The sequence below is a fragment of the Pseudophryne corroboree genome, unplaced genomic scaffold, assembly GCF_028390025.1.
Source record: "Pseudophryne corroboree isolate aPseCor3 unplaced genomic scaffold, aPseCor3.hap2 scaffold_225, whole genome shotgun sequence".
Lineage (NCBI taxonomy): Eukaryota > Metazoa > Chordata > Amphibia > Anura > Myobatrachidae > Pseudophryne > Pseudophryne corroboree.
This window is the reverse complement of record NW_026968900.1, coordinates 440,489-465,910: the sequence shown is the minus strand read 5'-3', so window position 1 is coordinate 465,910 and position 25,422 is coordinate 440,489. Positions and strand designations below refer to the sequence as shown.

Below are 25,422 nucleotides of genomic sequence, written 5' to 3'. Positions count from 1 at the left end.
CCAGACGGACTGAAAGGGGTCCCATGTTTACACATGGGATCCCTTTCCACGAATGCAGACATCCGAATCTCGCGAGAATCCGACAGCGGGATGATGACGTTCGTGCGCGCTCGGGCTAGCCGAGCAAGGCGGGAAGGTTCGAACCTGCCTCGGACCCGTGTAAAATGGGTGAAGTTCGGGGGGTTCGGATTCCGACGAACCGAACCCACTCATCACTAGTATGTACGTGAGTGTCAGGTGCCGTGCGCGTACATACGTGTCAGTGCCGTGCGTGTACGTACGTGTGTGTCAAGTGTCGTGCGTGTACGTGTGTGTGTGTGTGTCAGGTGGCGCGTACCTACATGTGTGTATGTCAGGTGCTGTGCATGTGTGTACGTACAGGCGTGTGTCAGGTGCCGCGCGTGTACGTACGTGTGTGTGCCAGGAGCCGCGCGTGTACATGCGTGTGGGTGTCAGGAGCCGTGCGTATACGTACATACGTGTAGGTGTCAGGTGCCGTGCGTATACGTATATACGTGTGTGTGTCAGGAGCCGCGCGTGTTCGTACATGTGTGTGTGTGTCAGGAGCCACGCGTGTGTGTGTGTGTGTCAGGAGCCGCGCGTGTTCGTACATGTGTGTCAGGTGCCGCACGTGTATGTGTGTGTGTGTGTTAAATTCCGCGTGTGTACGTACGTATGTGTGTGCCTGGAGCCGCGCGTGTACATACATGTGTGTGTGTGTCAGGTGCTGTACGTGTATGTGTGTGTCTCAGGTGCTGCACGTGTATATGTGTGTATCTCAGGTGCTGCATTTGTATGCGTCAGCTGCCACGTGGGTGTCAGGTGTTGAGCGTGTATGTGTTTGTGTCGCATCTGTATGTGTGTGACTGTCAGGTGCTGCACGTGTATGTGTGTGTCAGGTGCTGCATGTATATATGTGTGTGTTAGGTGCTGTTCATGTATGTGGGAGTGGCAGGTGCTACATGTGTATATATGTGTGAGTGGCAGGTGCTGCGTGTGTATACGAGTGTGTGTGAGGTGCTGCGAGTGTATGTGTGTGTTAGGTGCTCTGAGTGTATATGATTGTGTGTCAGGTGCTGTGCGTGTGTGCGTTAAATGCCACATGTATGTATGTATGTGTGTCAGGTGCTGCGTGTGTGTGTGGGTGTGTCAGGTGCTGCATGTCTGTGTGTGTGGGTGTGTCAGGTGCTGCATGTGTGTGTGTGTGTCTGTCAGGTGCTGCATGTGTGTGTCAGGTGCTGCATGTCTGCGTGTGTGTCAGGCGCTGCATGTCTGTGTCAGGTGCTGCGTGTGTGTGTGTGTGTGTCAGGTGCTGTGTGTGTGTGTGTGTGTCAGGTGCTGCGTGTCTGCGTGTGTGTGTCAGGTGCTGCGTGTCTGCGTGTGTGTGTCAGGTGCTGCGTGTGTGTGTGTGTGTGTGTGTGTCAGGTGCTGCGTGTCTGCGTGTGTGTGTCAGGTGCTGCATGTCTGCGTGTGTGTGTCAGGCGCTGCATGTCTGTGTGTCAGGTGCTGCGTGTGTGTGTGTCAGGTGCTGTGTGTGTGTGTGTCAGGTGCTGCGTGCCGTGTGCGTGTGTCAGGTGCGTGAGTGTGCGTGTGTCAGGTGCGTGAGTGTGTGTGTGTCAGGTGCGTGAGTGTGTGTGTGTGTCAGGTGCGTGAGTGTGTGTGTCAGGTGCGTGAGTGTGTGTGTGTCAGGCGCTGCGTGTCTGTGTGTGTCAGGCGCTGCGTGTCTGTGTGTGTAAGGCGCTGCGTGTGAGTGTGTGCGTGTGTGTCAGGTCCGTGTGAGTGTCAGGTGCTGCGTCTGTGTGTGTGTGTCAGGTGCTGCGTGTGTGCGTGTGTGTCAGGCGCTGCGTGTGCGTGTGTCAGGCGCTGCAGGGAGGGCGGGGGGGACGGACAGCAGGGAGGGCGGGGGGGGGACGGACACACAGCAGGGAGGGCGGGGGGAGAACAGACACACAGCAGAGAGGAGGAGGGGGGTGGCCGGACACAGCGGGAGGAGGGGGGGTGGCCAGACACAGCGGGAGGAGGGGGGTGGCCGGACACAGCGGGAGGAGGGGGGGTGGCCGGACACAGCGGGAGGAGAGGGGGGTGGCCGGACACAGCGGGAGGGGGGGGGTGGCCGGACACAGCGGGAGGGGGGGGTGGCCGGACACAGCGGGAGGGGGGGGTGGACGGACACAGCGGGAGGGGGGGGTGGCCGGACACAGCGGGAGGGGGGGGTGGCCGGACACAGCGGGAGGAGGGGAGGGTGGCCGGACACAGCGGGAGGGGGGGGTGGCCAGACACAGCGGGAGGGGGGGGGTGGCCGGACACAGTGGGAGGGGGGGGTGGCCGGACACAGCGGGAGGGGGGGTGGACGGTTACAGCGAGAGGGGGGGGGTGGCCGGACACAGCGGGAGGGGGGGGTGGCCGGACACAGCGGGAGGAGGGGAGGGTGGCCGGACACAGCGGGAGGAGGGGAGGGTGGCCGGACACACAGCAGGGAGGGCGCGGGGGGGAACACACTGCAGGGAGGAGGGGGGGGGACACACAGCAGGGAGGGCAAGGGGGGGGCGACGGACACACAGCAGGGGGGGGGAGGGAGACGGACACACAGCAGGGAGGGCGAGAGGGGGAGGGGGGGGTGACTGGTGACCATAGAGACCTTGATAAATACCGCATACTGCACGGAGGGAGGGCCGGACACAGCGGGAGGAGGAGGAGGGAGGAGTGGCCGGACACAGCTGCCCGAGGCGCCTCCTACTGCCAGCCGCACTACAGACGCGGGGAGGAGACGCAGGCAGCCACCAGGGAAGGTCCGGCGGGCAGCCGGGCACACAGCGGGTGAGCGGGCGGGCGAGCGGGCGGGCGGGCGGGCAGGAGGGGAGGGTGGCCGGGCGGGCGGGAGGGGAGGGTGGCCGGACACGCGGGGGAGAAGTGGAAGCTGGGTACACAGCGGTGGGCTGCCTGACAGAACTCACCCAGTGCTACGCAGCTCCGGCGATCTCCTCCCGCTTCATGGACCTCAATGAACTCACACGCCGGGAACCGCTGGCTGTCCTCCTGCAGCTCCACGTGACTCCTTCCCGCTCTGTCTCCTCGTGCCCAACTGCCAGAGCTACTCTCTGTACACCCCCTGCTGGCGGTCACTGCGCAGGCGCAACAAATTGAAATGCCCTATCTCTATAATGGGGCATATTTCTCTTAATTAAAAAAACCCTATAACTTTCTGAAAAACCACAACCCCAAAAGGCACTACACTGGGGCATACTCTATCTAGTAAAACAAACCCCAAGTCTTAATTCGTCCTCTATCCTGACTTATGCCTTCCCAAAAAAAATCTTCATTCACTCTATGGGAAAACGTTGTCAAAAAGCCACAGAGGGAGTGGCAGAAAAAAACTGACAGTTGGAAATTTAGCTTACTCCCAATTCCTCATTTTTTATTATTTTGCCCTGAAATTTGTCCTGCAGCAGCGGGTGACGATTCTACGCGTCCATGCCAAATTTCAGCTCAGTACGTCCAATCAGTTTTGAGGTGTAGCCCCTCAAACACCATGCCCCCATCTCAGAAGTTCCCTATGGGAGAATTCCGTTTGTTCGATTCAGCCTTAATATAAGGGCACGACCGTGCCCTTATAATTGACTGTATTGTTTTCTTTCAAAAATCCACTTAATTTTCTTTACCCGATTATTAAAATGGTAATTGACAAAAACAAACTACATTGTCACCAGAAGAGCAATACAAAATGTACAAGTGATATATTAAAATCATCTTTCCAGCTTGAATTTCAATGATGCATTGGGGCAACGATTTTGTGAGAAACATCTTCACCCTTAAATAAAGATTTTCTTAATTCCTTACCTGTGTGCTAATTAGATATCACCTTGTTTTCACATTAAACAGACTTCCACATGAGAAAACAGCAAAGATGCAGTGGCGTTAATGTTTCCTGGTGTCAACCTGTATTATTTCCGTAGATATTGAAATGAGGATGCATCTTGCTGCCTTTCCAATGAAGCAAGTTTAATTTAGTAATAGGTGAAAAACCATCCCTACAAAGATGTTAATCAGATACTTGGCTTTGTGGACACTTTTCAGAGAACAAATTTGTTATCATAAAAATAAAGCCAGAAAATGAAGAGCTGTTTAATCACTCAATTGGATTTTTCTGCCAGCATTTTTCTTTTTCTCTGCAACCCACTGCTAAATTGTGCTTCCTAGCTGTTTTTTTATAAAATCACTTAATCAAATCTAACTCTGATTACATCAGAGAAGGCCAGGTACCCTACACCATAAGAGGGGGTTTGCAATTTTGACTTGTCTACTTAAATATCACCAAAATCTGATCACAAGGTCAATTACGTCCCTGGGTGGGATTGAACCACCAACCTTTTGATTAATAGCTGAACACACTAACCGATTGCGCCACAGAGACACTTTGCAAAAACTATATACTGACAAAGACTAATAAGCATTCATCTAGAACGTTTCCTAGAAAAACTTTAAAAAGTCAATAATCTGGAGAGTTTTTGTAAGATGTTTCTTCCAGCAACCAATGAAGAAACACATTGGTACTTTCGCATGATGAGTGAGTGCTTCAGGATCTCTTGCACTTACATGTGCAGCAGAGTACTGCAATGGAAGCATGCTGGGCCCATAACCCAGAGGTAGGCAGATTGAAACTATCCTTTGCTATATGCATTTTTTTTTGTTCATTAAAGTAATCCAAAACTGGGATTGATATTTTAGCTTTTATTTTTACTTAAAGTACAATAACTTTTACCATTTTAATTTGTTTTAATAGTATATTGACAGTATTGTTTTCTTTCAAAAATCCACTTAATTTTCTTTACCCTATTATTAAAATGGTAATTGACAAAAACAAACTACATTGTCACCAGAAGAGCAATACAAAATGTACAAGTGATATATTAAAATCATCTTTCCAGCTTGAATTTCAATGATGCATTGGGGCAACGATTTTGTGAGAAACATCTTCACCCTTAAATAAAGATTTTCTTAATTCCTTACCTGTGTGCTAATTAGATATCACCTTGTTTTCACATTAAACAGACTTCCACATGAGAAAGCAGCAAGGATGCAGTGGCGTTAATGTTTCCTGGTGTCAACCTGTATTATTTCAGTAGATATTGAAATGAGGATGCATCTTGCTGCCTTTCCAATGAAGCAAGTTTAATTTAGTAATAGGTGAAAAACCATCCCTACAAATATGTTAATCAGATACTTGGCTTTGTGGACACTTTTCAGAGAACAAATTAGTTAGCATAAAAATAAAGCCAGAAAATGAAGAGCTGTTTAATCACTCAATTGGATTTTTCTGCCAGCATATTTCTTTTTCTCTGCAACCCACTGCTAAATTGTGCTTCCTAGCTGTTTTTATAAAATCACTGAATCAAATCTAACTCTGATTACATCAGAGAAGGCCAGGTACCCTACACCATAACAGGGGGTTTGAAATTTTGACTTGTCTACTTAAAGATCACCAAAATCTGATAACAAGGTCAATTAAGTCCCTGGGTGGAATTGAACCACCAACCTTTTGGTTAAAAGCCTTACACACTAACTGATTGCGCCACAGCAACACTTTGCAAAAGTAGATACTGACAAAGGCTAATAAGCATTCATCTAGAACGATTCCTAGAAACATTTTAAAAAGTCAATAATGTGGAGAGTTTTTGTAAGATGTTTCTTCCATCAACCAATGAAGAAACACATTGGTACTTTCCCATGATGAGTGAGTGCTTCAGGATCTCTTGCACTTACATGTGCAGCAGAGTACTGTAATGGAAGCATGCTGGGTCCATAACCCAGAGGTAGGCAGATTGAAACTATCCTCTGCTATATGCATTTTTTTTTGTTAATTAAAGTAATCCAAAACTGGGATTGATATTTTTGCTCTTTTATTTTTACTTAAAGTACAATAACTTTTACCATTTTAATTTGTTTTAATAGTATATTGACAGTATTGTTTTCTTTCAAAAATCCAATTAATTTTCTTTACCCGATTATTAAAATGGTAATTGACAAAAGCAAACTACATTGTCACCAGAAGAGCAATACAAAATGTACAAGTGATATATTAAAATCATCTTTCCAGCTTGAATTTCAATGATGCATTGGGGCAACGATTTTGTGAGAAACATCTTCACCCTTAAATAAAGATTTTCTTAATTCCTTACCTGTGTGCTAATTAGATATCTCCTTGTTTTCACATTAAACAGACTTCCACATGAGAAAGCAGCAAGGATGCAGTGGCGTTGATGTTTCCTGGTGTCAACCTGTATTATTTCAGTAGATATTGAAATGAGGATGCATCTTGCTGCCTTTCCAATGAAGCAAGTTTAATTTAGTAATAGGTGAAAAACCATCCCTACAAAGATGTTAATCAGATACTTGGCTTTGTGGACACTTTTCAGAGAACAAATTTGTTAGCATAAAAATAAAGCCAGAAAATGAAGAGCTGTTTAATCACTCAATTGGATTTTTTTGCCAGCATATTTCTTTTTCTCTGCAACCCACTGCTAAATTGTGCTTCCTAGCTGTTTTTATAAAATCACTGAATCAAATCTATTTCTGATTACATCAGAGAAGGCCAGGTACCCTACACCATAACAGGGGTATTCGAAATTTTGACTTGTCTACTTAAAGATCAACAAAATCTGATAACAAGGTCAATTACGTCCCTGGGTGGGATTGAACCACCAACCTTTTGATTAATAGCTGAACACACTAACCGATTGCGCCACAGAGACACTTTGCAAAAAGTATATACTGACAAAGACTAATAAGCATTCATCTAGAACGTTTCCTAGAAAAACTTTAAAAAGTCAATAATCTGGAGAGTTTTTGTAAGATGTTTCTTCCAGCAACCAATGAAGAAACACATTGGTACTTTCGCATGATGAGTGAGTGCTTCAGGATCTCTTGCACTTACATGTGTAGCAGAGTACTGCACTGGAAGCATGCTGGGCCCATAACCCAGAGGTAGGCAGATTGAAACTATCCTTTGCTATATGCATTTTTTTTTGTTCATTAAAGTAATCCAAAACTGGGATTGATATTTTAGCTTTTATTTTTACTTAAAGTACAATAACTTTTACCATTTTAATTTGTTTTAATAGTATATTGACAGTATTGTTTTCTTTCAAAAATCCAATTAATTTTCTTTACCCGATTATTAAAATGGTAATTGACAAAAACAAACTACATTGTCACCAGAAGAGCAATACAAAATGTACAAGTGATATATTAAAATCATCTTTCCAGCTTGAATTTCAATGATGCATTGGGGCAACGATTTTGTGAGAAACATCTTCACCCTTAAATAAAGATTTTCTTAATTCCTTACCTGTGTGCTAATTAGATATCACCTTGTTTTCACATTAAACAGACTTCCATATGAGAAAACAGCAAAGATGCAGTGGCTTGGATTTTTGAAAGAAAACAATACTGTCAATATACTATTAAAACAAATTAAAATGGTAAAAGTTATTGTACTTTAAGTAAAAATAAAAGCTAAAATATCAATCCCAGTTATGAATTACTTTAATGTACAAAAAAATAATGCATATAGCAAAGGATAGTTTCAATCTGCCTACCTCTGGGTTATGGGCCCAGCATGCTTCCATTGCAGTACTCTGCTGCACATGTAAGTGCAAGAGATCCTGAAGCACTCACTCATCATGCGAAAGTACCAATGTGTTTCTTCATTGGTTGCTGGAAGAAACATCTTACAAAAACTCTCCAGATTATTGACTTTTTAAAGTTTTTCTAGGAAACGTTCTAGATGAATGCTTATTAGTCTTTGTCAGTATGTATTTTCTGCAAAGTGTCTCTGTGGCGCAATCGGTTAGTGTGTTCAGCTATTTATCAAAAGGTTGGTGGTTCAATCCCACCCAGGGACGTAATTGACCTTGTGATCAGATTTTGGTGATATTTAAGTAGACAAGTCAAAATTGCAAACCCTCTCTTATGGTGTAGGGTACCTGGCCTTCTCTGATGTAATCAGAGTTAGATTTGATTAAGTGATTTTATAAAAAAAACAGCTAGGAAGCACAATTTAGCAGTGGGTTGCAGAGAAAAAGAAAAATGCTGGCAGAAAAATCCAATTGAGTGATTAAACAGCTCTTCATTTTCTGGCTTTATTTTTATGATAACAAATTTGTTCTCAGAAAAGTGTCCACAAAGCCAAGTATCTGATTAACATCTTTGTAGGGATGGTTTTTCACCTATTACTAAATTAAACTTGCTTCATTGGAAAGGCAGCAAGATGCATCCTCATTTCAATATCTACGGAAATAATACAGGTTGACACCAGGAAACATTAACGCCACTGCATCTTTGCTGTTTTCTCATGTGGAAGTCTGTTTAATATGAAAACAAGGTGATATCTAATTAGCACACAGGTAAGGAATTAAGAAAATCTTTATTTAAGGGTGAAGATGTTTCTCACAAAATCGTTGCCCCAATGCATCATTGAAATTCAAGCTGGAAAGATAATTTTAATATATCACTTGTACATTTTGTATTGCTCTTCTGGTGACAATGTAGTTTGTTTTTGTCAATTACCATTTTAATAATCGGGTAAAGAAAATTAATTGGATTTTTGAAAGAAAACAATACTGTCAATATACTATTAAAACAAATTAAAATGGTAAAAGTTATTGTACTTTAAGTAAAAATAAAAGAGCAAAAATATCAATCCCAGTTTTGGATTACTTTAATTAACAAAAAAAAATGCATATAGCAGAGGATAGTTTCAATCTGCCTACCTCTGGGTTATGGACCCAGCACTTCCATTACAGTACTCTGCTGCACATGTAAGTGCAAAAGATCCTGAAGCACTCACTCATCATGGGAAAGTACCAATGTGTTTCTTCATTGGTTGATGGAAGAAACATCTTACAAAAACTCTCCACATTATTGACTTTTTAAAATGTTTCTAGGAATCGTTCTAGATGAATGCTTATTAGCCTTTGTCAGTATGGACTTTCGCAAAGTGTTGCTGTGGCGCAATCAGTTAGTGTGTAAGGCTATTAACCAAAAGGTTGGTGGTTCAATCCCACCCAGAGACTTAATTGACCTTGTTATCAGATTTTGGTGATCTTTAAGTAGACAAGTCAAAATTTCAAACCCCCTGTTATGGTGTAGGGTACCTGGCCTTCTCTGATGTAATCAGAGTTAGATTTGATTCAGTGATTTTATAAAAACAGCTAGGAAGCACAATTTAGCAGTGGGTTGCAGAGAAAAAGAAATATGCTGGCAGAAAAATCCAATTGAGTGATTAAACAGCTCTTCATTTTCTGGCTTTATTTTATGCTAACAAATTTGTGCTCTGAAAAGTGTCCACAAAGCCAAGTATCTGATTAACACCTTTGTAGGGATGGTTTTTCAAATATTATTAAATTAAACTTGCTTCATTGGAAAGGCAGCAAGTGATGTCATCCAAGCAGTGGGTCAAAGTTGGCTTCAAACCTCGTCTGCTTATGAAAAGAGAAAAGGGGTATGCAGGGCATGGCGGCCTTTTGCGGTGCTTGGATAACCCCTAGTTCGCATTAAATAATGCAGTCGAGTTTCCCACATTTGGGGAAATCACAGGGGTCAGCATACCCAGAATGCAATGAATGAACCGCTCCCTGGGAGAACAGTCTTCATGACCATGGTATCTCCTATGCAAAATAAGTATGATTTGGGATAGGGCTGGGGAGGGCCGCTGCTCAGGCACATCTCTGTCAAGTAAAGGAGATTCAACTGAGGCAGCACAAGGGAACTCTCATCTGGGGACAACAACTGCAGGGAGAACACATATTTTCAGATGAACATGGGAGGGCAGAAGGCTGCCTAATACTGAAGCACCCCCAAACAACAAACCAAATGCAACAACTAGTGCAAGCATTCCTGGGGGAAGGCCTGCAGCAGATGGATTTGCATATGGCGATGTCATCCAAGCAGTGGGTCAAAGTTGGCTTCAACCCTCGTCTGCATATGAAAAGAGAAAAGGGGCGTGCAGGGCATGGCGGCCTTTTGCGGCACTTGGATGACCCCTAGTTCACATTTCTTGCAGCAGCTGGGCACTGTAACAGCTCCAGAGCTGCTCTGTAAGGCAAGTAAAAGGGTGTGGGCCCTGCAGCACTACCTGTAGTTCGCATTGTGCGAGACCCCTAGTTCGCATTAAACACCCCCACCCTCCTTCGGTGTGGGGCTCATGTTGGCCATGCCCCAGCCCCTGAAGCATTCACGCTGATTTCTTGCAGCAGCTGGGCACTGTAACAGCTCAAGAGCTGCTCTGTAAGGCAAGTAAAAGGGTGTGGGCCCTGCAGCACTACCTGTAGTTTGCATTGTGCTTTGGAAGGCACAAAGTAAGCAGACGGGAAGAGAAGTCAGGATAGTGCACAAGGGTATAGACGGGAGGGGCTCAAGAAAAAAGAAGTGGAAACAGACAGCAAACTAGGCTTCCAATGCACAATGCAAACTACAGGTAGTGCTGCAGGGCCCACACCCTTTTACTTGCCTTACAGAGCAGCTCTGGAGCTGTTTAATCACTCAATTGGATTTTTCTGCCAGCATAATTTTTCTCTTACGTCCTAGAGGATGCTGGGGACTCCGTAAGGACCATGGGGGATAGACGGGCTCCGCAGGAGACATGGGCACTTTAAGAAAGACTTTAGATCTGGGTGTGCACTGGCTCCTCCCTCTATGCCCCTCCTCCAGACCTCAGTTTACTACTGTGCCCAGAGGAGACTGGGTGCTTTTCAGGGAGCTCTCCTGAGTTTCCTGACAGAAAGTATATTTGTTAGATTTTTTTATTTTCAGGGAGCCTGCTGGCAACAGACTCCCTGCATCGAGGGGCGGAGGGGAGAGATGCACACCTACTTCTGTGAGTTGATAGGCTCTGCTTCTTAGGCTACTGTACAGCATTAGCTCCAGAGGGATCGGTACGCAGGTCTCACCCTCGCCGTCCGTCCCAGCGCCGCGCCGCCGTCCCCCTCGCAGAGCCGGAAGATAGAAGCCGGGTGAGTATGAGAAGAAAAGAAGACTTCAGAGGCGGCGGAAGACTTCATGATATTCACTGAGGTAACGCACAGCAGTAAAGCTGTGCTCCATTGCTCCCATACACCTCTCACACGGCAGTCAGTGTAAGGGTGAAGGGCGCAGGGGGGACGCCCTGGGCAGCAATATAGACCTCTCTTTGGCAAAATAAATATATATGCAGCTAGGCACTGTATATATATATAAGAGCCCCCGCCTTTTTTTTAACTATATTTGAGCGGGACAGAAGCCCGTCGCTGAGGGGGTGGGGCTTCTCCCTCAGCACTCACCAGCGCCATTTTCTCCACAGCACCGCTGAGGGGAAGCTCCACGGACTCTCCCCTGCTTATACCACGGTAGAAAGAGGGTCTTAAAGAAGAGGGGGGCACATAATTAGGCGCATATATATATGGAAATACAGCGCTACTGGGTAAACATAAAATTATTGTGTTTTTTTCCTGGGTCATATAGCGCTGGGGTGTGTGCTGGCATACTCTCTCTCTCTGTCTCTCCAAAGGGCCTTGTTGGGGAACTGTCCTCAGATAAGAGGATTCCCTGAGTGTATGGTGTGTCGGTACACGTGTGTCGACATGTCTGAGGTAGAAGGCTCTCCTAGAGAGGAGCAGGAGCAAATTAATGTGGTGTCTCCATCGACAACGCCGACACCTGACTGGATGGATATGTGGAATGTTTTAAGTGCTAATGTAAACTTATTACACAAGAGATTAGACAAAGCTGAAGCTAGGGAACAGTCAGGGAGTCAACCCATGCCTGTCCCTATGTCGCAGGGACCTTCGGGGTCTCAAAAGCGCCCACTATCCCAAATAGTTGACACAGATACCGACACGGATTCTGACTCCAGTGTCGACTACGATGATGCAAAGTTACAGCCAAAATTGGCTAAATGTATTCGATATATGATTATTGCACTAAAAGATGTTTTGCACATCACAGAGTCCCCTGTCCCTGACACGAGGGTACACATGTATAAGGGAAAGAAACCTGAGATAACCTTTCCCCCCTCACATGAGTTGAACGAATTATGTGAAAAAGCTTGGGAATCTCCAGACAAAAAGCTGCAGATTCCCAAAAGGATTCTTATGGCGTATCCTTTCCCGCCAATGGACAGGATACGGTGGGAATCCTCCCCTAGGGTGGATAAAGCATTGACACGCTTATCCAAAAAGGTAGCGCTGCCATCCCAGGATACGGCTACCATCAGGGACCCTGCTGACCGCAAGCAGGAGGTTACCCTAAAGTCCATTTACACACATTCTGGTACCTTACTCAGACCGGCAATTGCGTCGGCCGGGGTTGTAGCGCGGTGGCAGCGGAATTGCAGACCCGTCCTCAATTCCTGCTAAAAGTGGAATCATCCTTTCATATGAACCAACCTATTGTGATGCCTGTGGCTACGCGTGACTTGGAGGATTCCGAGTCCCTTGATGTGGTCAGGGCTTTGAAAATTTACGTGGCCAGAACGGCTAGAGTCAGAAAAACAGAAGCACTGTTTGTCCTGTATGCAGCCAACAAGATTGGCACCCCTGCTTCAAAGCAGACTATTGCTCTCTGGATCTGTAACACGATTCAGCAGGCGCATTCTATGGCGGCAAATCCATCTGCGAACTACAGGTAGTGCTGCAGGGCCCACACCCTTTTACTTGCCTTACAGAGCAGCTCTGGAGCTGTTACAGTGCCCAGCTGCTGCAAGAATTCAGCTTGAATGCTTCAGGGGCTGGGGCATAGCCAACATGAGCCCCACACCAAAGGAGGGTGGAGGTGTTTAATGCAAACTAGGGGTCAGCCAAGCGCCGCAAAAGGCCACCATGCCCTGCACGCCCCTTTTCTCTTTTCATATGCAGACGAGGGTTGAAGCCAACTTTGACCAACTGCTTGGATGACATCACCATATGCAAATCCATCTGCGGCAGGCCTTCCCCCAGGAATGCTTGCACTAGTTGTTGCATTTGGTTTGTTGTTTGGGGGTGCTTCAGTATTAGGCAGCCTTCTGCCCTCCCATGTTCATCTGAAAATATATGTTCTCCCTGCAGTTGTTGTCCCAAGATGAGAGTTCCCTTGTGCTGCCTCAGTTGAATCTCCTTTACTTGACAGAGATGTGCATGAGCAGCGGCCCTCCCCAGCCCTATTCCAAATCATACTTATTTTGCATAGGAGATACCATGGTCATGAAGATTTTTCTCCCAGGGTGAGGTTCATTCATTGCATTTTGGGTATGCTGACCCCTGTGATTTCCCCAAATGTGGGAAACTCGACTGCATTATTTGTGGTAGTGGGAGGCTGTGTTTGTGATTTCTTCTGGTCAGCTCTGGTAAAAGTCAGATTTCTTTGTTTCAGATTTTCCTTTAGCCTTGTTCTTCTTTCGAGAGTTCCCTTGTGCTGCCTCAGTTGGATCTCCTTCACTTAACAGGGGGGTGCCCGAGCAGCGACCCTCCCCAGCTCTAGCCCAACTCCTACTTACCTGCCAGGTGAGATACTATGATCATGAAGGTGCTTCTCCCAGGGCAAGGCTCACCCATTGCACTCTGGGTGTGCTGCCCCTGCGATTTCCCCAAATGTGGGAAACTTGACTGCATAATTTGTGTTTCCCCTGGTCGGCTCTCGTATAATTCAGATCTCTTTGTCTCAGATCTCTCTCCAGCCTAGTTTGCTGTCTGTTTCCACTTCTCTTTTCTTCAGCCGCTCCCTTCTATACCCTTGTGCACTATCCTGACTTCTCCTCCCGTCTGCTTACTTTGTGCCTTCCAATGCACAATGCAAACTACAGGTAGTGCTGCAGGGCCCACACCCTTTTACTTGCCTTACAGAGCGTCTCTGGAGCTGTTACAGTGCCCAGCTGCTGCAAGAAATCTGCTTGAATGCTTCAGGGGATTGGACATGGCCAACATGAGCCCCACACCAAAGGAGGGTGGAGCAGAAGGCTGCCTAATACTGAAGCACCCCCAAACAACAAACCAAATGCAACAACTAGTGCAAGCATTCCTGGGGGAAGGCCTGCCGCAGATGGATTTGTGGTGATGTCATCCAAGCAGTTGGTCAAAGGTGGCTTCAACCCTCGTCTGCATATGAAAACAGAAAAGGGGCGTGCAGGGCATGGTGGCCTTTTGCGGCGCTTGACTGACCCCTAGTTTGCATTAAACACCTCCACCCTCCTTCGGTGTGGGGCTCATGTTGGCTATGCCCCAGCCCCTGAAGCATTCAAGCTGATTTCTTGCAGCAGCTGGCCACTGTAACAGCTCCAGAGCTGCTCTGTAAGGCAAGTAAAAGGGTGTGGGCCCTGCAGCACTACCTGTAGTTTGCATTGTGCATTGGAAGGCACAAAGTAAGCAGACGGGAGGAGAAGTCAGGATAGTGCACAAGGGTATAGAAGGGAGCGGCTGAAGAAAAGAGAAGTGGAAACAGACAGCAAACTAGGCTGGAGAGAGACCTGAGACAAAGAGATCTGAATTATACGAGAGCCGACCAGGGGAAACACAAATTATGCAGTCAAGTTTCCCACATTTGGGGAAATCGCAGGAGCAGCACACCCAGAGTACAATGGGTGAGCCTTGCCCTGGGAGAAGCACCTTCATGATCATAGTATCTCACCTGGCAGGTAAGTAGGAGTTGGGCTAGAGCTGGGGAGGGTCGCTGCTCGGGTACCCCCCTGTAAAGTGAAGGAGATCCAACTGAGGCAGCACAAGGGAACTCTCGAAAGAAGAACAAGGCTAAAGGAAAATCTGAAACAAAGAAATCTGACTTTTACCAGAGCTGACCAGAAGAAATCACAAACACAGCCTCCCACTACCACAAATAATGCAGTCAAGTTTCCCACATTTGGGGAAATCACAGGGGTCAGCATACCCAAAATGCAATGAATAAACCTCACCCTGGGAGAAAAATCTTCATGACCATGGTATCTCCTATGCAAAATAAGTATGATTTGGAATAGGGCTGGGGAGGGCCGCTACTCATGCACATCTCTGTCAAGTAAAGGAGATTTAACTGAGGCAACACAAGGGAACTCTCATCTGGGGACAACAACTGCAGGGAGAACATATATTTTCAGATGAACATGGGAGGGCAGAAGGCTGCCTAATACTGAAGCACCCCCAAACAACAAACCAAATGCAACAACTAGTGCAAGCATTCCTGGGGGAAGGCCTGCCGCAGATGGATTTGCATATGGTGATGTCATCCAAGCAGTGGGTCAAAGTTGGCTTCAACCCTCGTCTGCATATGAAAAGAGAAAAGGGGCATGCAGGGCATGGTGGCCTTTTGCGGCGCTTGGCTGACCCCTAGTTTGCATTAAACACCTCCACCCTCCTTTGGTGTGGGGCTCATGTTGGCTATGCCCCAGCCCCTGAAGCATTCAAGCTGATTTCTTGCAGCAGCTGGGCACTGTAACAGCTCCAGAGCTGCTCTGTAAGGCAAGTAAAAGGGTGTGGGCCCTGCAGCACTACCTGTAGTTCGCATTGTGCGTTGGAAGGCACAAAGTAAGCAGACAGGAGGAGAAGTCAGGATAGTGCGCAAGGGCATAGAAGGGAGCGGCTCAAGAAAAGAGAAGTGGAAACAGACAGCAAACTAGGCTGGAGAGAGACCTGAGACAAAGAGATCTGAATTATACGAGAGCCGACCAGGGGAAACACAAATTATGCAGTCAAGTTTCCCACATTTGGGGAAATTGCAGGAGCAGCACACCCAGAGCAATGGGTGAGCCTTGCCCTGGGAGAAGCACCTTCATGATCATAGTATCTCACCTGGCAGGTAAGTAGGAGTTGGGCTAGAGCTGGGGAGGGTCGCTGCTCGGGTACCCCCCTGTAAAGTGAAGGAGATCCAACTGAGGCAGCACAAGGGAACTCTCGAAAGAAGAACAAGGCTAGAGGAAAATCTGAGACAAAGAAATCTGACTTTTACCAGAGCTGACCAGAGGAAAGCACAAACACAGTCCCCCACTACCACAAATAATGCAGTCAAGTTTCCCACATTTGGGGAAATCACAGGGGTCAGCATACCCAAAATGCAATGAATGAACCTCACCCTGGGAGAACAATCTTCATGACCATGGTATCTCCTATGCAAAATAAGTATGATTTGGAATAGGGCTGGGGAGGGCCGCTGCTCATGCACATCTCTGTCAAGTAAAGGAGATTCAACTGAGGCAGCACAAGGGAACTCTCATCTGGGGACAACAACTGCAGGGAGAACACATATTTTCAGATGAACATGGGAGGGCAGAAGGCTGCCTAATACTGAAGCACCCCCAAACAACAAACCAAATGCAACAACTAGTGCAAGCATTCCTGGGGGAAGTTCTGCAGAAGACGGATTTGCATACGGTGATGTCATCCAAGCAGTGGGTCAAAGTTGGCTTCAACCCTCATCTGCATATGAAAAGAGAAAAGGGGCGTGCAGGGCATGGCGGCCTTTTGCGGTGCTTGGATGACCCCTAGTTCGCATTAAACACCTCCACCCTCCTTTGGTGTGGGGCTCATGTTGGCCATGCCCCATCCCCTGAAGCATTCAAGCAGATTTCTTGCAGCAGCTGGGCACTGTAACAGCTCCAGAGCTGCTCTGTAAGGCAAGTAAAAGGGTGTGGGCCCTGCAGCACTACCTGTAGTTTGCATTGTGCATTGGAAGGCACAAAGTAAGCAGACGGGAGGAGAAGTCAGGATAGTGCACAAGGGTATAGAAGGGAGCGGCTGAAGAAAAGAGAAGTGGAAACAGACAGCAAACTAGGCTGGAGAGAGACCTGAGACAAAGAGATCTGAATTATACGAGAGCCGACCAGGGGAAACACAAATTATGCAGTCAAGTTTCCCACATTTGGGGAAATCGCAGGGGCAGCACACCCAGAGTGCAATGGGTGAGCCTTGCCCTGGGAGAAGCACCATCATGATCATAGTATCTCACCTGGCAGGTAAGTAGGAGTTGGGCTAGAGCTGGGGAGGGTCTCTGCTCGGGCACCCCCCTGTCAAGTGAAGGAGATCCAACTGAGGCAGCACAAGGGAACTCTCAAAAGAAGAACAAGGCTAGAGGAAGATCTGAAACAAAGAAATCTGACTTTTACCAGAGCTGACCAGAGGAAAACACAAACACAGTCTCCCAGTACCACAAATAATGCAGTCAAGTTTCCCACATTTGGGGAAATCACAGGGGTCAGCATACCCAAAATGCAATGAATGAACCTCACCCTGGGAGAAAAATCTTCATGACCATGGTATCTCCTATGCAAAATAAGTATGATTTGGAATAGGGCTGGGGAGGGCCGCTGCTCATGCACATCTCTGTCAAGTAAAGGAGATTCAACTGAGGCAGCAAAAGGGAACTCTCATCTTGGGACAACAACTGCAGGGAGAACACATATTTTCAGATGAACATGGGAGGGCAGAAGGCTGCCTAATACTGAAGCACCCCCAAACAACAAACCAAATGCAACAACTAGTGCAAGCATTCCTGGGGGAAGGCCTGCCGCAGATGGATTTGCATATGGTGATGTCATCCAAGCAGTGGGTCAAAGTTGGCTTCAACCCTCGTCTGCATATGAAAACAGAAAAGGGGCGTGCAGGGCATGGTGGCCTTTTGCGGCGCTTGTCTGACCCCTAGTTTGCATTAAACACCTCCACCCTCCTTCGGTGTGGGGCTCATGTTGGCTATGCCCCAGCCCCTGAAGCATTCAAGCTGATTTCTTGCAGCAGCTGGGCACTGTAACAGCTCCAGAGCTGCTCTGTAAGGCAAGTAAAAGGGTGTGGGCCCTGCAGCACTACCTGTAGTTTGCATTGTGCATTGGAAGGCACAAAGTAAGCAGACGGGAGGAGAAGTCAGGATAGTGCGCAAGGGCATAGAAGGGAGCGGCTCAAGAAAAGAGAAGTTGAAACAGACAGCAAACTAGGCTGGAGAGAGACCTGAGACAAAGAGATCTGAATTATACGAGAGCCGACCAGGGGAAACACAAATTATGCAGTCAAGTTTCCCACATTTGGGGAAATTGCAGGAGCAGCACACCCAGAGTACAATGGGTGAGCCTTGCCCTGGGAGAAGCACCTTCATGATCATAGTATCTCACCTGGCAGGTAAGTAGGAGTTGGGCTAGAGCTGGGGAGGGTCGCTGCTCGGGTACCCCCCTGTAAAGTGAAGGAGATCCAACTGATGCAGCACAAGGGAACTCTCGAAAGAAGAACAAGGCTAAAGGAAAATCTGAGACAAAGAAATCTGACTTTTACCAGAGCTGACCAGAGGAAAGCACAAACACAGTCTCCCACTACCACAAATAATGCAGTCAAGTTTCCCACATTTGGGGAAATCACAGGGGTCAGCATACCCAAAATGCAATGAATGAACCTCACCCTGGGAGAAAAATCTTCATGACCATGGTATCTCCTATGCAAAATAAGTATGATTTGGAATAGGGCTGTGGAGGGCCGCTGCTCATGCACATCTCTGTCAAGTAAAGGAGATTCAACTGAGGCAGCACAAGGGAACTCTCATCTTGGGACAACAACTGCAGGGAGAACACATATTTTCAGATGAACATGGGAGGGCAGAAGGCTGCCTAATACTGAAGCACCCCCAAACAACAAACCAAATGCAACAACTAGTGCAAGCATTCCTGGGGGAAGTTCTGCAGAAGACGGATTTGCATACGGTGATGTCATCCAAGCAGTGGGTCAAAGTTGGCTTCAACCCTCATCTGCATATGAAAAGAGAAAAGGGGCGTGCAGGGCATGGCGGCCTTTTGCGGTGCTTGGATGACCCCTAGTTCGCATTAAACACCTCCACCCTCCTTTGGTGTGGGGCTCATGTTGGCCATGCCCCATCCCCTGAAGCATTCAAGCTGATTTCTTGCAGCAGCTGGGCACTGTAACAGCTCCAGAGCTGCTCTGTAAGGCAAGTAAAAGGGTGTGGGCCCTGCAGCACTACCTGTAGTTTGCATTGTGCATTGGAAGGCACAAAGTAAGCAGACGGGAGGAGAAGTCAGGATAGTGCACAAGGGTATAGAAGGGAGCGGCTGAAGAAAAGAGAAGTGGAAACAGACAGCAAACTAGGCTGGAGAGAGACCTGTGACAAAGAGATCTGAATTATACGAGAGCCGACCAGGGGAAACACAAATTATGCAGTCAAGTTTCCCACATTTGGGGAAATCGCAGGAGCAGCACACCCAGAGTACAATGGGTGAGCCTTGCCCTGGGAGAAGCACCTTCATGATCATAGTATCTCACCTGGCAGGTAAGTAGGAGTTGGGCTAGAGCTGGGGAGGGTCGCTGCTCGGGTACCCCCCTGTAAAGTGAAGGAGATCCAACTGAGGCAGCACAAGGGAACTCTCGAAAGAAGAACAAGGCTAAAGGAAAATCTGAGACAAAGAAATCTGACTTTTACCAGAGCTGACCAGAGGAAAGCACAAACACAGTCTCCCACTACCACAAATAATGCAGTCAAGTTTCCCACATTTGGGGAAATCACAGGGGTCAGCATACCCAAAATGCAATGAATGAACCTCACCCTGGGAGAAAAATCTTCATGACCATGGTATCTCCTATGCAAAATAAGTATGATTTGGAATAGGGCTGGGGAGGGCCGCTGCTCATGCACATCTCTGTCAAGTAAAGGAGATTCAACTGAGGCAGCACAAGGGAACTTTCATCTGGGGACAACAACTGCAGGGAGAACACATATTTTCAGATGAACATGGGAGGGCAGAAGGCTGCCTAATACTGAAGCACCCCCAAACAACAAACCAAATGCAACAACTAGTCCAAGCATTCCTGGGGGAAGTTCTGCAGAAGACGGATTTGCATACGGTGATGTCATCCAAGCAGTGGGTCAAAGTTGGCTTCAACCCTCATCTGCATATGAAAAGAGAAAAGGGGCGTGCAGGGCATGGCGGCCTTTTGCGGTGCTTGGATGACCCCTAGTTCGCATTAAACACCTCCACCCTCCTTTGGTGTGGGGCTCATGTTGGCCATGCCCCATCCCCTGAAGCATTCAAGCTGATTTCTTGCAGCAGCTGGGCACTGTAACAGCTCCAGAGCTGCTCTGTAAGGCAAGTAAAAGGGTGTGGGCCCTGCAGCACTACCTGTAGTTTGCATTGTGCATTGGAAGGCACAAAGTAAGCAGATGGGAGGAGAAGTCAGGATAGTGCACAAGGGTATAGAAGGGAGCGGCTGAAGAAAAGAGAAGTGGAAACAGACAGCAAACTAGGCTGGAGAGAGACCTGAGACAAAGAGATCTGAATTATACGAGAGCCGACCAGGGGAAACACAAATTATGCAGTCAAGTTTCCCACATTTGGGGAAATCGCAGGGGCAGCACACCCAGAGTGCAATGGGTGAGCCTTGCCCTGGGAGAAGCACCTTCATGATCATAGTATCTCACCTGGCAGGTAAGTAGGAGTTGGGCTAGAGCTGGGGAAAGTCGCTGTTCGGGCACCCCCCTGTCAAGTGAAAGAGATCCAACTGAGGCAGCACAAGGGAACTCTCGAAAGAAGAACAAGGCTAGAGGAAGATCTGAGACAAAGAAATCTGACTTTTTCCAGAGCTGACCAGAGGAAAGCACAAACACAGTCCCCCACTACCACAAATAATGCAGTCGAGTTTCCCACATTTGGGGAAATCACAGGGGTCAGCATACCCAAAATGCAATGAATGAACCTCACCCTGGGAGAACAATCTTCATGACCATGGTATCTCCTATGCAAAATAAGTATGATTTGGGATAGGGCTGGGGAGGGCCGCTGCTCATGCACATCTCTGTCAAGTAAAGGAGATTCAACTGAGGCAGCACAAGGAAACTCTCATCTGGGGACAACAACTGCAGGGAGAACACATATTTTCAGATGAACATGGGAGGGCAGAAGGCTGCCTAATACTGAAGCACCCCCAAACAACAAACCAAATGCAACAACTAGTACAAGCATTCCTGGGGGAAGTTCTGCAGAAGACGGAATTGCATACGGTGATGTCATCCAAGCAGTGGGCCAAAGTTGGCTGGAACCCTCATCTGCATATGAAAAGAGAAAAGGGGTATGCAGGGCATGGCGGCCTTTTGCGGCGCTTGGATGACCCTTAGTTCGCATTAAACACCCCCACCCTCCTTCGGTGTGGGGCTCATGTTGGCCATGCCCCATCCCCTGAAGCATTCAAGCTGATTTCTTGCAGCAGCTTGGCACTGTAACAGCTCCAGAGCTGTTCTGTTAGGCAAGTAAAAGGGTGTGGGCCCTGCAGCACTACCTGTAGTTTGCATTGCGCATTGGAAGGCACAAAGTAAGCAGACAGGAGGAGAAGTCAGGATAGTGCACAAGGGTATAAAAGGGAGCGGCTCAAGAAAAGAGAAGTTGAAACAGACAGCAAACTAGGCTGGAGAGAGACCTGAGACAAAGAGATCTGAATTATACGAGACCTGACCAGGGGAAACACAAATTATGCAGTCAAGTTTCCCACATTTGGGGAAATCGCAGGGGCAGCACACCCAGAGTGCAATGGGTGAGCCTTGCCCTGGGAGAAGCACCTTCATGATCATAGTATCTCACCTGGCAGGTAAGTAGGAGTTGGGCTAGAGCTGGGGAGGGTCGCTGCTCGGGCACCCCCCTGTCAAGTGAAGGAGATCCAACTGAGGCAGCACAAGGAAACTCTCGAAAGAAGAACAAGGCTAGAGGAAGATCTGAGACAAAGAAATTTGACTTTTACCAGAGCTGACCAGAGGAAAACACAAACACAGTCCCCCACTACCAACAAATAAAGCAGTCGCGTTTCCCACATTTGGGGAAATCACAGGGGTCAGCATACCCAGAATGCAATGAATGAACCTCACCCTGGGAGAAAAATCTTCATGACCATGGTATCTCCTATGCAAAATAAGTATGATTTGGGATAGGGCTGGGGAGGGCCGCTGCTCATGCACATCTCTGTCAAGTAAAGGAGATTCAACTGAGGCAGCACAAGGGAACTCTCATCTGGGGACAACAACTGCAGGGAGAACACATATTTTCAGATGAACATGGGAGGGCAGAAGGCTGCCTAATACTGAAGCACCCCCAAACAACAAACCAAATGCAACAACTAGTGCAAGCATTCCTGGGGTAAGTTCTGCAGAAGACGGATTTGCATACGGTGATGTCATCCAAGCAGTGGGTCAAAGTTGGCTTCAACCCTCATCTGCATATGAAAAGAGAAAAGGGGCGTGCAGGGCATGGCGGCCTTTTGCGCTGCTTGGATGACCCCTAGTTCGCATTAAACACCCCCACCCTCCTTTGGTGTGGGGCTCATGTTGGCCATGCCCCATCCCCTGAAGCATTCAAGCTGATTTATTGCAGCAGCTGGGCACTGTAACAGCTCCAGAGCTGCTCTGAACGGCAAGTAAAAGGGTGTGGGCCCTGCAGCACTACCTGTAGTTTGCATTGTGCATTGGAAGGCACAAAGTAAGCAGACGGGAGAAGTCAGGATAGTGCGCAAGGGCATAGAAGGGAGCGGCTCAAGAAAAGAGAAGTTGAAACAGACAGCAAACTAGGCTGGAGAGAGACCTGAGACAAAGAGATCTGAATTATACGAGAGCCGACCAGGGGAAACACAAATTATGCAGTCAAGTTTCCCACATTTGGGGAAATCGCAGGAGCAGCACACCCAGAGTGCAATGGGTGAGCCTTGCCCTGGGAGAAGCACCTTCCTGATTATAGTATCTCACCTGGCAGGTAAGTAGGAGTTGGGCTAGAGCTTGGGAGGGTCGCTGCTCGGGCACCCCCCTGTCAAGTGAAGGAGATCCAACTGAGGCAGCACAAGGAAACTCTCGAAAGAAGAACAAGGCTAGAGGAAGATCTGAGACAAAGAAATCTGACTTTTACCAGAGCTGACCAGAGGAAAGCACAAAAACAGTCCCCCACTACCACAAATAATGCAGTCGAGTTTCCCAAATTTGGGGAAATCACAGGGGTCAGCATACCCAGAATGCAATGAATGAACCTCACCCTGGGAGAACAATCTTCATGACCATGGTATCTCCTATGCAAAATAAGTATGATTTGGGATAGGGCTGGGGAGGGCCGCTGCTCAGGCACATCTCTGTCAAGTAAAGGAGATTCAACTGAGGCAGCACAAGGGAACTCTCATCTGGGGACAACAACTGCAGGGAGAACACATATTTTCAGATGAACATGGGAGGACAGAAGGCTGCCTAATACTGAAGCACCCCCAAACAACAAACCAAATGCAACAACTAGTAAAAGCATTCCTGGGTGAAGGTCTGCAGAAGACGGATTTGCATACGGTGATGTCATCCAAGCAGTGGGCCAAAGTTGGCTGGAACCCTCATCTGCATATGAAAAGAGAAAAGGGTTATGCAGGGCATGGCGGCCTTTTGCGGCGCTTGGATGACCCCTAGTTCGCATTAAACACCTCCACCCTCCTTCGGTGTGGGGCTCATGTTGGCTATGCCCCAGCCCCTGAAGCATTCAAGCTGATTTCTTGCAGCAGCTGGGCACTGTAACAGCTCCAGAGCTGCTCTGTAAGGCAACTAAAAGGGTGTGGGCCCTGCAGCACTACCTGTAGTTCGCATTGTGCGTAGGAAGGCACAAAGTAAGCAGACGGGAGAAGTCAGGATAGTGCGCAAGGGCATAGAAGGGAGCGGCTCAAGAAAAGAGAAGTGGAAACAGACAGCAAACTAGGCTGGAGAGAGACCTGAGACAAAGAGATCTGAATTATACGAGAGCCGACCAGGGGAAACACAAATTATGCAGTCAAGTTTCCCACATTTGGGGAAATCGCAGGGGCAGCACACCCAGAGTGCAATGGGTGAGCCTTGCCCTGGGAGAAGCACCTTCATGATCATAGTATCTCACCTGGCAGGTAAGTAGGAGTTGGGCAAGAGCTGGGGAGGGTCGCTGCTCGGGCACCCCCCTGTCAAGTGAAGGAGATCCAACTGAGGCAGCACAAAGGAACTCTCGAAAGAAGAACAAGGCTAGAGGAAGATCTGAGACAAAGAAATCTGACTTTTACCAGAGCTGACCAGAAGAAAGCACAAACACAGTCCCCCCACTACCAACAAATAAAGCAGTCGCGTTTCCCACATTTGGGGAAATCACAGGGGTCAGCATACCCAGAATGCAATGAATGAACCTCACCCTGGGAGAGTAATCTTCATGACCATGGTATCTCCTATGCAAAATAAGTATGATTTGGGATAGGGCTGGGGAGGGCCGCTGCTCATGCACATCTCTGTCAAGTAAAGGAGATTCAACTGAGGCAGCACAAGGGAACTCTCATCTGGGGACAACAACTGCAGGGAGAACACATATTTTCAGATGAACATGGGAGGGCAGAAGGCTGCCTAATACTGAAGCACCCCCAAACAACAAACCAAATGCAACAACTAGTGCAAGCATTCCTGGGGGAAGGCCTGCAGCAGATGGATTTGCATACGGTGATGTCATCCAAGCAGTGGGTCAAAGTTGGCTTCAACCCTCGTCTGCATATGAAAAGAGAAAAGGGGCGTGCAGGGCATGGCGGCCTTTTGCGACGCTTGGATGACCCCTAGTTCGCATTAAACACCTCCACCCTCCTTCGGTGTGGGGCTCATGTTGGCTATGCCCCAGCCCCTGAAGCATTCAAGCTGATTTCTTGCAGCAGCTGGGCACTGTAACAGCTCCAGAGCTGCTCTGTACGGCAAGTAAAAGGGTGTGGGCCCTGCAGCACTACCTGTAGTTTGCATTGTGCATTGGAAGGCACAAAGAAAGCAGACAGGAGGAGAAGTCAGGATAGTGCACAAGGGTATAAAAGGGAGGGGCTCATGAAAAAAGAAGTGGAAACAGACAGCAAATTAGGCTGGAGAGAGACCTGAGACAAAGAGATCTGAATTATACGAGAGCCGACCAGGGGAAACACAAATTATGCAGTCAAGCTTCCCACATTTGGGGAAATCAGAGTGCAATGGGTGAGCCTTGCCCTGGGAGAAGCACCTTCATGATCATAGTATCTCACCTGGCAGGTAAGTAGGAGTTGGGCTAGAGCTGGGGAGGGTCGCTGCTCGGGCACCCCCCTGTCAAGTGAAAGAGATCCAACTGAGGCAGCACAAGGGAACTCTCGAAAGAAGAACAAGGCTAGAGGAAGATCTGAGACAAATAAATCTGACTTTTACCAGAGCTGACCAGAGGAAAGCACAAACACAGTCCCCCACTACCACAAATAATGCAGTCGAGTTTCCCACATTTGGGGAAATCACAGGGGTCAGCATACCCAGAATACAATGAATGAACCTCACCCTGGGAGAACAATCTTCATGACCATGGTATCTCCTATGCAAAATAAGTATGATTTGGGATAGGGCTGGGGAGGGCCGCTGCTCAGGCACATCTCTGTCAAGTAAAGGAGATTCAACTGAGGCAGCACAAGGGAACTCTCATCTGGGGACAACAAC

The 25,422-nt window shown here is 47.9% G+C and overlaps 21 non-coding genes and 1 pseudogene across 21 annotated transcripts; 2 read left to right on the top strand and 20 right to left on the bottom strand.

Annotated features, from left to right (window-relative positions):
• Positions 1-9,503: 9,503 nt before the first annotated feature.
• LOC135009225 (U1 spliceosomal RNA) lies at positions 9,504-9,682 on the bottom strand (annotated as a pseudogene).
• A 3,498-nt stretch (positions 9,683-13,180) lies between these two features.
• LOC135009072 (U1 spliceosomal RNA) lies at positions 13,181-13,344 on the top strand. Its single transcript, XR_010208661.1, has one exon. It is a non-coding gene; the product is annotated as a U1 spliceosomal RNA (small nuclear RNA).
• Positions 13,345-13,496: 152 nt separating this feature from the next.
• Positions 13,497-13,659, top strand: LOC135009115 (U1 spliceosomal RNA). The gene has a single exon (XR_010208702.1). It is a non-coding gene; the product is annotated as a U1 spliceosomal RNA (small nuclear RNA).
• An 824-nt stretch (positions 13,660-14,483) lies between these two features.
• Positions 14,484-14,646, bottom strand: LOC135009152 (U1 spliceosomal RNA). Its single transcript, XR_010208735.1, has one exon. It is a non-coding gene; the product is annotated as a U1 spliceosomal RNA (small nuclear RNA).
• A 152-nt stretch (positions 14,647-14,798) lies between these two features.
• On the bottom strand, positions 14,799-14,962 carry LOC135009068 (U1 spliceosomal RNA). Its single transcript, XR_010208657.1, has one exon. It is a non-coding gene; the product is annotated as a U1 spliceosomal RNA (small nuclear RNA).
• Positions 14,963-15,636: 674 nt separating this feature from the next.
• LOC135009210 (U1 spliceosomal RNA) lies at positions 15,637-15,797 on the bottom strand. The gene has a single exon (XR_010208784.1). It is a non-coding gene; the product is annotated as a U1 spliceosomal RNA (small nuclear RNA).
• A 152-nt stretch (positions 15,798-15,949) lies between these two features.
• LOC135009299 (U1 spliceosomal RNA) lies at positions 15,950-16,113 on the bottom strand. Its single transcript, XR_010208857.1, has one exon. It is a non-coding gene; the product is annotated as a U1 spliceosomal RNA (small nuclear RNA).
• Positions 16,114-16,787: 674 nt separating this feature from the next.
• LOC135009142 (U1 spliceosomal RNA) lies at positions 16,788-16,950 on the bottom strand. Its single transcript, XR_010208727.1, has one exon. It is a non-coding gene; the product is annotated as a U1 spliceosomal RNA (small nuclear RNA).
• A 152-nt stretch (positions 16,951-17,102) lies between these two features.
• On the bottom strand, positions 17,103-17,266 carry LOC135009086 (U1 spliceosomal RNA). The gene has a single exon (XR_010208675.1). It is a non-coding gene; the product is annotated as a U1 spliceosomal RNA (small nuclear RNA).
• Positions 17,267-17,940: 674 nt separating this feature from the next.
• LOC135009141 (U1 spliceosomal RNA) lies at positions 17,941-18,103 on the bottom strand. Its single transcript, XR_010208726.1, has one exon. It is a non-coding gene; the product is annotated as a U1 spliceosomal RNA (small nuclear RNA).
• Positions 18,104-18,255: 152 nt separating this feature from the next.
• LOC135009061 (U1 spliceosomal RNA) lies at positions 18,256-18,419 on the bottom strand. Its single transcript, XR_010208650.1, has one exon. It is a non-coding gene; the product is annotated as a U1 spliceosomal RNA (small nuclear RNA).
• A 674-nt stretch (positions 18,420-19,093) lies between these two features.
• On the bottom strand, positions 19,094-19,256 carry LOC135009151 (U1 spliceosomal RNA). The gene has a single exon (XR_010208734.1). It is a non-coding gene; the product is annotated as a U1 spliceosomal RNA (small nuclear RNA).
• Positions 19,257-19,408: 152 nt separating this feature from the next.
• LOC135009060 (U1 spliceosomal RNA) lies at positions 19,409-19,572 on the bottom strand. The gene has a single exon (XR_010208649.1). It is a non-coding gene; the product is annotated as a U1 spliceosomal RNA (small nuclear RNA).
• Positions 19,573-20,246: 674 nt separating this feature from the next.
• Positions 20,247-20,409, bottom strand: LOC135009113 (U1 spliceosomal RNA). Its single transcript, XR_010208700.1, has one exon. It is a non-coding gene; the product is annotated as a U1 spliceosomal RNA (small nuclear RNA).
• A 152-nt stretch (positions 20,410-20,561) lies between these two features.
• LOC135009307 (U1 spliceosomal RNA) lies at positions 20,562-20,725 on the bottom strand. Its single transcript, XR_010208865.1, has one exon. It is a non-coding gene; the product is annotated as a U1 spliceosomal RNA (small nuclear RNA).
• Positions 20,726-21,399: 674 nt separating this feature from the next.
• LOC135009124 (U1 spliceosomal RNA) lies at positions 21,400-21,562 on the bottom strand. The gene has a single exon (XR_010208711.1). It is a non-coding gene; the product is annotated as a U1 spliceosomal RNA (small nuclear RNA).
• A 152-nt stretch (positions 21,563-21,714) lies between these two features.
• On the bottom strand, positions 21,715-21,879 carry LOC135009096 (U1 spliceosomal RNA). The gene has a single exon (XR_010208684.1). It is a non-coding gene; the product is annotated as a U1 spliceosomal RNA (small nuclear RNA).
• Positions 21,880-22,550: 671 nt separating this feature from the next.
• On the bottom strand, positions 22,551-22,713 carry LOC135009167 (U1 spliceosomal RNA). The gene has a single exon (XR_010208749.1). It is a non-coding gene; the product is annotated as a U1 spliceosomal RNA (small nuclear RNA).
• Positions 22,714-22,865: 152 nt separating this feature from the next.
• LOC135009015 (U1 spliceosomal RNA) lies at positions 22,866-23,029 on the bottom strand. The gene has a single exon (XR_010208605.1). It is a non-coding gene; the product is annotated as a U1 spliceosomal RNA (small nuclear RNA).
• Positions 23,030-23,700: 671 nt separating this feature from the next.
• On the bottom strand, positions 23,701-23,863 carry LOC135009112 (U1 spliceosomal RNA). The gene has a single exon (XR_010208699.1). It is a non-coding gene; the product is annotated as a U1 spliceosomal RNA (small nuclear RNA).
• A 152-nt stretch (positions 23,864-24,015) lies between these two features.
• LOC135009106 (U1 spliceosomal RNA) lies at positions 24,016-24,181 on the bottom strand. The gene has a single exon (XR_010208693.1). It is a non-coding gene; the product is annotated as a U1 spliceosomal RNA (small nuclear RNA).
• Positions 24,182-25,153: 972 nt separating this feature from the next.
• On the bottom strand, positions 25,154-25,317 carry LOC135009297 (U1 spliceosomal RNA). Its single transcript, XR_010208855.1, has one exon. It is a non-coding gene; the product is annotated as a U1 spliceosomal RNA (small nuclear RNA).
• Between the last annotated feature and the right edge of the window lie 105 nt (positions 25,318-25,422).